The following is a 9769-nucleotide window of genomic DNA, read 5'->3' as shown; positions in this document are numbered from 1 at the left end:
CTCACGGCAGAAATACTTCAATGGCGTGGGAGGCAGGAACTCTGGGTTCCCTGGCTCAGACCCCAATAGCATCATCCACCACCCAAAATCCCTACCCACAGCCCCATGCCCCGAGCCACAGCTGCAGGGATGCAGGAAACATGAGTGTGCATGGCCCCTCCGACATCCAAGAAAGAACAGGCAGGGACCTGAACAGCAGCATCAGGAGAATTCACATTTAGTGTATTTTTATTAATTACAGACACAAAATTTTTAGAGCTAGAAAGTTCATTACAGACCCCAACCCTTCATTTCCCTTGTAAGGAAACAAGCCCAGTTCTACCAAGCCATCGGAGATAAGATGTTTCACGGAAACTGGTCAGGGACTCAGCTTCTTCATTTCCAGTCCGGTGACTTCTAGAAGAAGACAGCTACTCCTTAAAATTTAAGGAGCCAGACTTCCATCAGAGGTTTTAAAATATTGAAGACATTTCATTTGCTTAATGCAGAAGTTGTACCAACTTGCTTCCGATTTAGAGTTCCATTAAAACTCATCAAAAAAAAAAAAAAGCACGGGAATAAAAAGAAAATTTCAGACACCTCTATTATATTTGCACATATGTGCGTGAAGGTATGTATACCCATATGTGTGTATGTATCATGTGCTGTGTGTGTGTTTCCTTCTTAGCCTGAACTTGGCTCTCATTACTTTAGCTTGCTGTAGCCCTAGGCAATGCCTCTCTTCATGGCTGGTTTAGCATTCACACTTGGGAATTGTGACAGGCTCTTTCAAACCATGAGGAGAGAGCTGGATATTCGAGAGAAAAATAACCCATCAAATCACATTTTCTTGATATGAGTTAACTTACAAAAAATTAAGAAGAGTCATTTCTTAAACTTGCTATCTGAGGGTAAAAAGGGACTTAAGGCAATGCCAGAATATTGAAATTCAGGCAAAATAGGGAGGATTGGGTTCACTGAAGGCTTGTTGTATGTACTTTGACTTTTTATTCAAATCCTTTATGGGGGGACTTTTTGAAATTTGAAGTTTCATTTTGTCACTTGAGAATGTCAAAAGCAAACATTTTCCCTTTTGATATAATTTTCTTATTTGGACAAAATCAAGTTTAAAAGGCCAGATGGCATCTACAAAGCAAGGTTATACTTCAAAACCCAGGAGTTAAACCCAAACTCTGCCACGTGGGGGCCCAAACCCCAGGAGTCGAGGAGTGAGATTTCCTTCTGGGCTGTCTCTTGTCTCTGGTGAGCTGGAAGACGTGGCACCAGCCTGCAGAAGAAGGCTGCCACTGATGTGTGCACAAGAGAAAGTGCAAGCACCTGGGGCATGAGATGTGTGAGGGTGATTCCAGAGAAGGTGCCCAGCGAGCTAGTGAGTGAAGGGCAGAGGCCACTAAAAGCCAAGACAAAGCTTTCTAACAATACCCTGGGCTTTTATTAATGATTCCAGGATGATTTCCAGAAGCTTCTTCCTGTTGATAAATGCTGGCATCTTAGCTCATGTAAAGAAAATGAAACCTGACCTTGATGTGCTTCTTTTTTTTCCAACTTCCCTCCCAGAGCAGCACCTGCTGGGCTGGTGTCTCAGGGCTTGGGTGTCAGCGGTTAGACATCGAGGTTGAGCCAGAGACAGCACCCAGGAGAAAGCTGTGCCCGAGAGCACGCAAAAGGTCCAAAAGAGGCATCAGTCTGAAGAAGCTATTAAAGGCAGGTCCAGGTGTGAAGCTGCAGGACTCAAAGCAGGAGTGAAAGGGGTTGTCATGGGGACGGGGCAGCATCTGGAGGGAACACCTGAGTCACTGGAGCACGACAACCAGGAGGTTTTATGGGAGCCTAGCGGGGCTGCTAGGACACCTTGCTGCCCCAGAGACAGAGGGCCTCGCTTTGGAAAGCAGTTTTTCTTTGCCTGACAATTTGTATTTGGAAATCGACCTACTTAGAAAGATAAACTAAAAGAAACTAAAGCACAAAGGAAAGTCTAAGGCTTTCTCATAAAATTGGTTTGCAAATGTCCGGATGGCATCTGGAAGGTAAGAGCAGCATGGAGGCGGGTAGAGGAACGCACTCAGGGGGTGCCCAAGTCTGCGCTCTTCAGCTCAGCCTCATGGAAGTTTCCGTGATCTTCTCCCCTTGGGGCAGGGCAGGCCTGCCTGAGGTGCAGTGGCCTAGGAGTGTTAGAAGAGTTAACCTGGTTTGTAACCCTTAAAAGTCCAGGGGTCCTTCAGTGGCAAGAGGCGTATATGCCTGTGGGTTTTCATCAAATGGACTTTCTCACCACCATGCACCACGAGGAGAGTCGCTGTGGCCAGGAGCCACTCACTGAGGAAGGGGCCTTACCCTGCAGGGGCTTTGGGGCATAAAAATGGATGAAAGTGCAGCCTTTGTTGGTTCCATTCCTGCCTTTGTGATTCCTTCACCTTTATCTACCCTCCAGTCACATCCCCCAGTGGAACATTTGGACATCTGCTGGCGCCGAGACCCTGGTGAGTTTTACACACATAAACGTGGATCTACTAGGGCATCTCGTCCTTAGCGCTGACCACAGCTTGCCATCTTCTGTTTTTCCACTTTCCATTTTTATTTATATTTATCATGCAGCCACCACGTTATTTCACTGACAACATAGATTTAAAAGGTTCTATTGGCTTGAGATTCTTTTCCCCTCCAAAATTATTCATTTGGGGAGAGGACAAACCACAGGAGATCCTGTCAACTTGAGCTCCCCAAAGGACAAGACCTTGATATGTTAAAACGGCACTAGGTGTCTTCCCAGCCCCGCTCTCAGGATGCTGGTTCTGGTTTTGAAAGCCGACCAGCTGGGTTCATGTCTCGTCTCCACCATGGACTGGCTGTGAGAACTTCTTCCACAAGCTACTAGACCTCTCCTAGCCTCAGTTTCCTCCTTTACCCAGTGGGGATAATGAGAGTGTCTAGCTGAGATTGTTGGGAAGATCAACAGTGTTTGTATCTGTAAACACTCAGAATGGAGTGTGGTACAGAGTAAACGCTGGCCCTGGGGATTGGTGAGGATGGTGACTCTACTCCACGCTGGTGTGAGAACTTTCTTGGGTTCCAGGAGCTGAGTTACAATACCAAACAGGTGTGGAATAAACGGAACACTTCCCCTACCACTGGGAAGGCCCTCGTGGTGAGGCATATTTAGCTTGAAAACTTGCCCTGCCCCTGCACCAGTGCATGCCAGAGACCTTAAAACAAATACTGGTAGTTGTTAGGGCTCTGCAAGTGACTGTTAAACAACCCTCTCCACTTCCCAGGGTCACTGTCAACTACCAAAGCCTCCTCTTCACTTACATGCTGATGATTTTCCTTGAGATGTTGGGCTGAGCCCCCTCTCTGAATAGACCAGCAAGTAATCACCAAGGATTTGGAATCTGTGTTTATTAATGTACCTTTACCTTCCATTCAGACTGTTTTTAATCTTGTACATCAGTAACCAACCAAGGTGATTGCTGCTGATTTTAAATACTTCATGTTGTTTTTAATGGGTTTTACAGAGCTGGGGTCTGAGGAGCATATATGTAATAAAAAGACATCCTCCTTTTTTTTTTTTCTTAAACACATTTTCCTCATACGATTTGGCAAAAAGACAGATACTTATAGAGTAAGTTCTTTTGCTGTTTATATTTCTCCTGGCAGAGCTCCAAAGATCCAGCTGAATACTCAGCGCTCTGGTTGAGCCCAAAATGTCTTTTCAGTGTATATTGAATTCACGGATTGCCTATTCTCACCTTTCCCTTCCAGGTGAAGGCAGAGATTGCTAGTGGGATTGTGGCAGATAGGAACCATTTGCCCCTCTAGACCTCGGGGGGGTGGGGGGAGGAAAGGGTGAGCTCTCTCTTACTCATATTACACCTTAGAAATGTCCAACAGGATTGCCAATAAGGGCGTAAGATGAACATAGCCATGAAAATGGGACAGTGTGATTAGTTATCCTCTCCTTGGTGACGGATTTGAACAGGGGTGGCAGGGGCAAGCTAGACTTGAATGAAATTCAGCTGCCAAGTTTTTTTAAAGTAAGAATGGAATAAAAAGATGAAATGGATTTTGGATATTTTTGTACAAGAAAATCCAAAAAGTCAATTTATCTTCCTTTATTAGATGTGCATAGATCTAGGAAATATCATAAATTTCAAGTAATCTAGCAGCTTTTCTCTAGAAAGCTGTGCTTCTAGGTCTTCCGAGGCAAGAGTTGCTTCTTGCCTTGTCTATTCTTCTTGGAGACTTTATATAATAAGCTGAACGTGTGAGTTGCCAGCTCTCAATTACACAAGAGAAAGGAACGCTGATCTCAGAGGCCCTGAGCACTGAAGTAATTGCCTCAAGGAGTATGAAGTCAACAGTGTGCCCGGCACTGGCAGGAATAATCTAGAACGAATAGCCACCATATCAGCAAAATCCCTGGACATGAGCATTTTTTAAATTGGCCTTATTGCCTCTAGTTGTGAATTGTGTGTGTGTGTGTGTTTGTGTGTGTACGTGCCCACGCACACACACATTTGCACTCAAAGATATAGAGCTATGCCATGAAAACCTAGCCTGGTTTACAAACTGCCCCCAAACAAACTTCTGAGCATAATATTTCCATAAAGGTATGTCTTGCAAACAAGGAAGGCTCCTGTATTTGTATATTTTCTCTAACTCTGTTTTATTCTTGGAAATCTGAGGAGTTGATTCCCTGGGGCCTGTGTCTAACGATGCGATGCTTCGGGTTCAGCTGTGTGTCCCCTTTGGCTTTCTTCCTGAAGTGGAGAAGCATTTGCACAGAGCACACCAGGTGTTACTTTCATATCCGTAGACATACTAGAATACATGAGCGCAAACACTAAATCAAAACATAGCAAAATTAATGATCATCACCAGGGTATCTAGGCCAAACTCCTTATTACTGCGCAGGATCTGCGTGCATTGCGTCTCTCTTCTCATTTGATACTGAGATTGGACAATTTGATACTGATACTAATCAGTATTTTTAACTGTTAGTTGATGTTCACATAAATTATAGACCAGAATTCATCTCTTTTAGCCAGCGTCATGGCATCCATTTCCTTTGGCTTGTTAGGTAATGACATATCCAAAGACCGAGTTCTCGGGGTTTCATTCTGCTGGCCTGGACCCAAAGAAAACTCACTCCTCTGGCTTGAGCCCCAATTTCATGCCTGGGAGCTAAAGCACGTGACAACTGTTCATCATTCCCATTTCTTTCTTTTATTTTTTTCCCCCACTATCTGGAAACCAAGTCAACAAAGGAAACTGGTAAAACTCTTTTGTAAAACGTTAAAGAAACTGAAGTGGGTGGGTGTAGCTTTCCTAAAGATGCCAAGGGCACAGGGTTACTGGACATTCCACAGACCTTTTTTTTTTTTTGCGGTACGCGGGCCTCTCACTGCTGTGGCCTCTCCCGTTGCGGAGCACAGGCTCCGGACGCGCAGGCTCAGCGGCCATGGCTCACGGGCCCAGCCGCTCCGCGGCATGTGGGATCTTCCCGGACCGGGGCACGAACCCGTGTCCCCTGCATCGGCAGGCGGACTGTCAACCACTGCGCCACCAGGGAAGCCCTCCACAGACCTTTTTAATTGTATCCACACCAGGCAGCTGTATATGAGCCCACTCCTCTCCGAGATAAACTCCATCCCATGCAGCTCAAGCAAAGACATAATTACCTGTCACCTCTTCTATTAGCTGTACATTCTTCTATTACGCTCTAATACAAATGTTTCTAGATAAAATATCATCTTTCTGATTATACTTTCCGGGTTCAGCCGTGGTAACCCAGCAAAAGGGAATGTATAATTTGCTCAAAACCTATGGATTTGGAAAACAAAGTTGCTGTAAGCTACCTCAATTTATCCGGCTTACAAAAACCGCAGAGGTGGACGTAATCGGTTGCCACGAAGAGAGAAATGCAAACAAATAAATCTCACTCGAATTTCTCAGTAACTGGGTGTTTCCCCTTCCCCACAAAGGAATGACCAGTTTTCCTCTTACAGTGGCAATGGAGGAGTGGGGAAGCTCCTGTCAATCCACTGGAAAAAATATTGGGGAAGGATTTGATCCACAGGATCCTTGGGGACCACCTTTCTGGACTCCAGGTACATTTCTCTGTCCATGATAAACCCGAATCACATTCCTGAGAAAGTTCCTGAAAGGCCAGGACGTGTATTGAATGATAGGTGACCAAAGGAGATAGGGAATTCCCCAAAAGAAAGCAGAAGATGATTTATTCACCAACAGGGGAGTTAGAGATTGCAAAAATTATTGAGTCAAAACTTTGCCCTTTCATTCACAAAGGAAGTTGGGGAGAGCTATCAGAAGCAGATGGTAATTTCCCAGATGGGGATGGAGGAAACCCTACGTAAAAGAATAAGGAATGTTCTGGTCTCACAATGAGTCAAGGACTTAGACTCCTTAGGAGATTGTGCAATTTCATGGCCCCATGGGTCTGTCTCTAAATTCTGAAGTAAAGAGAGGACGAAATGAAAAGAATTAACCTATCTAAGCTTTGATAAGTAACTGTAAACTTGAGTAAATATTTTAAGAGTCTGAATGAGGACAAAAGATGAGAGAGCGACAGTGCAGGGGATTATTTTGGGGTCCATCAGTGGTGCTTCTCTACACCTGCTGCCTCAACCTCCCCAATTCTCTCTCTGTTCTGTATCTACTCCTAGGCACTCACCGGCAAAGGAGTTAATGTCTGGTTCATTTTCTCAGTTCCCAGGATCCTGACAAAGAGAAGATGCCTACAACAAACCTGGTCCCCTCAGAAATTACTGCAGGTGTTTCTTCCTACTCTTTTGTTTCACTTTGATTTACTTCAGTTCGAACCAAAAAGTGACTGGTAGGCACTTAGTGTGTGCTAAGCCCTGGACACGGATGACAAAGATGGGCAGGACCAAGTCCTGACCACGAGATGCTCAGGATGTAGTGCGGAGGTGGGAGGGGGCAAGAAACCAGCCAAAGACCCAGTGATGGGTGTGATGTGGTGATGAAGAGGATGAAGAGCAGAGGAAAGGGCGACTCTAACTCTGCACCAGGGGATCCGGGAAGGCTTCCCAGAGTACATCAGAGACGTGTCTCAAAAAGGGAGGTGAAGTGTGCAGGGAGGGCAAGGTGGAGAGGGAGTCCAGGGAGTGTGGGGAAGGGCGCTGAGGAGGTACCAGGAATGCGCCTTGCTTTAGAAGCTACGGGGAGTTTGATGTGGGTAGGCTTTTTTTCTATGGGAGATGAGAGGGAGAGAAGAGGCTGGAGAGGAGTGCAGAGTCCAGAGGGAGCCGGGCCTCGCATGACAGACCAAGGAGCTCACACGTATCTGTAGAGGAAGAGGTGCCACTAAAGGATTGTAAGCAGAGAAGTGCCACCATCAGCTCTGGGTCCTGGCGTAGGGCATAGGCTGGAAGAAGGCAAAACTAGAAAGTCTGGTAGACGTGAGGTCCCTGCAGTACTCCAGGCGAGGAAGTACAGCATCCAAATGACCGATCAGCAAAGGTCCTTCTGTTGACCAGAACAGATTGAAGCAAACGCTCTGCCTTATATCAGGTCCTGCTTTCCTTCTTGGGACAGTGCTGTGGTCCTCCAAACTCATGCAGGTTATGCAGTCAGGTAAGGAACACCTGAGAATATGGAAAGAGAATAAAAATGGGCTGCTTCTCTGGGCTGCAAATGGTCCCAAAGTCACCTGATGGAATACATCCCCATTAATGGTACCTGTCACATAGTTCCATGAGTGGCAGCTCTGCAAGTGACCAGGGGTCTCAGCAGCCCTCGGCCACAGACTGGCGCTCAAGTCCACATTCTGCCTCAGCACCAGCCAGTGCAAAAGCTCACCTTTCGGGGCCACCTTAGTTAAGTGCAGTATTTTGAGCACTGGCCAATTTAAATCTATAATTCAACTAAAGAGTGACAATAAAAAGTTTTTCAAACTTTTCTCTTAATGTGATTTTTCCAGGGTTCAGAATTTCCTCACCCATTAACCTCACCACCAAAGTCAAGACTTACAGCAACATAAAAAACATTCCATTTACCTGAGTGCTTTAATAATGCTTTTTTTTTAATTCCCCTACCAGAATTTGCTGCCGCTACTGGTCAACACTTAGAGCTTTAGTTCACCAATATGACATGACTTAAGGAAGGTTTCATCAGTCAGTAAGTTAACAAATATTTATGGTACGTCTCCTGGATCAGGATGCTTTCAGTTGTGGAAGATGAAGACCCAATTAAAAGTGGCTTGAACAGCCACAGATGTGCATTATCTCGCATAAGAAGTTGGCAGATCGGTTGGTTCCAAGGTTGGTTAATCAGTAGTTGCTCAACAGTGTTGTTAAGTCCCCAGAATCTTTCTTCTTCCCACTCTGCCATCAATGGATCTTAGCTTGTGGTCTTGGGTTGACTCCCCTCGTGATGCCAAGATGGCTGCCACAAATCCAGGCATCACATTGCCCTTTTCTAGGGTCAAGGACAACAGTCACAAAAGCATAGAACATGCCCATTCCTAAGCCAACCGCTAGCAACAAGAATAGGAAAACCTAGGACTGACTTAGAATGATTACGGCACAGCCTCTGGGCCAGGTTGAGGGCTAGCCTTTTCTGAAGCAGTCAAAATTAGGGTTGTGTCAGCAAGGAAGCAAGGGCAGCAGCCGACAGCTAAGCAGCTAATGAGAGCTGCTCGGTTATTCTTAGTACCAGAGACCCATCAGCACACGAGCCCCACAAGATTCCGGCTCTCAGGAAGTTTGTTTTCTAGTTGAGAGATGGGAATGCTGGTGGTCAGCTTAAAAGGAGAGAGGGGCTTAGCTGAAGTAGCTACCAACCTCAAGGAGTAAAGTAACACGATGCACATATCTCTTGTTGGGTGAGTTTTAGTTCCATCAGGTGTATGTGAAATGTATTGAGTATCAGTACAATAGACTTCACAATTGTGAGAGAGAAACATTTGAGACCTGGGAATGTAATGGGCAAAGAGGAATAGGATGGGAATAAATAAATCCTCACTTAATTTCTGAGTATCTAATGCATGCAGAACACTGGGCAGGACTCAGAAAAGGTATAAGATATAAACCTTGGCCCTGAGAACGTCAACATAGCTGGGTGACAATGGACATGTGATGGGTATGAAATGTAGCAGGAGTTCCGAAGAGGACCAGAGATAACAGGGTTGTCACTGGAATAAATCCCATCAACTCGGTATTTGGAAAATAATACAGGAGGAAAGAATATAAAGGGAGTAATTTTTTAAATTATATAAATTAATGGGTACCTATGAAGGAAGGTAACAAAATTAAAATTGGAAGGACCAAGTGTAAGAGCATAAGCTTGAAAATAATCCCAATGCATGTCATTGACTAATATCTAGAAAAATTAATTTTATAAGAACAAGTTCTACACACATCAAGCAAGATTCATCTCAGCAGTAACTACTGGATAAATAATACCGATATGATAATAATGGTAGCTAACACTTACATAGCACTTTCCATATACCAGGCCCTGTTCTAAGCACTTTACCTATCAGGCTATGTAATCATTACATAAACCCTAAGTGCTACTTTTATCCTTATTTTACAGATGAGGAAAATTCCGGAGTAGGGAGATTAAGTAACTTGCTTAAACTCACATAAGCCAGTGTCAGAGCCAGATTCAATCCCAGGCAGTTGGATTCCCGAGTCTCCGATTTCAACCACTGCTTTAGCAGGAAGGAAGCAAGCCCTGAAAAAGCCAGATTATCAGAGGGAAAATAAAGCCCATCTGAGCAGCTTCC

The sequence above is a fragment of the Phocoena phocoena genome, chromosome 2 (genome assembly GCF_963924675.1).
Source record: "Phocoena phocoena chromosome 2, mPhoPho1.1, whole genome shotgun sequence".
Classification (NCBI taxonomy): Eukaryota; Metazoa; Chordata; class Mammalia; order Artiodactyla; family Phocoenidae; genus Phocoena; species Phocoena phocoena.
The sequence above is the reverse complement of the archived record's forward strand: the minus strand, read 5'-3'. Positions refer to the sequence as shown.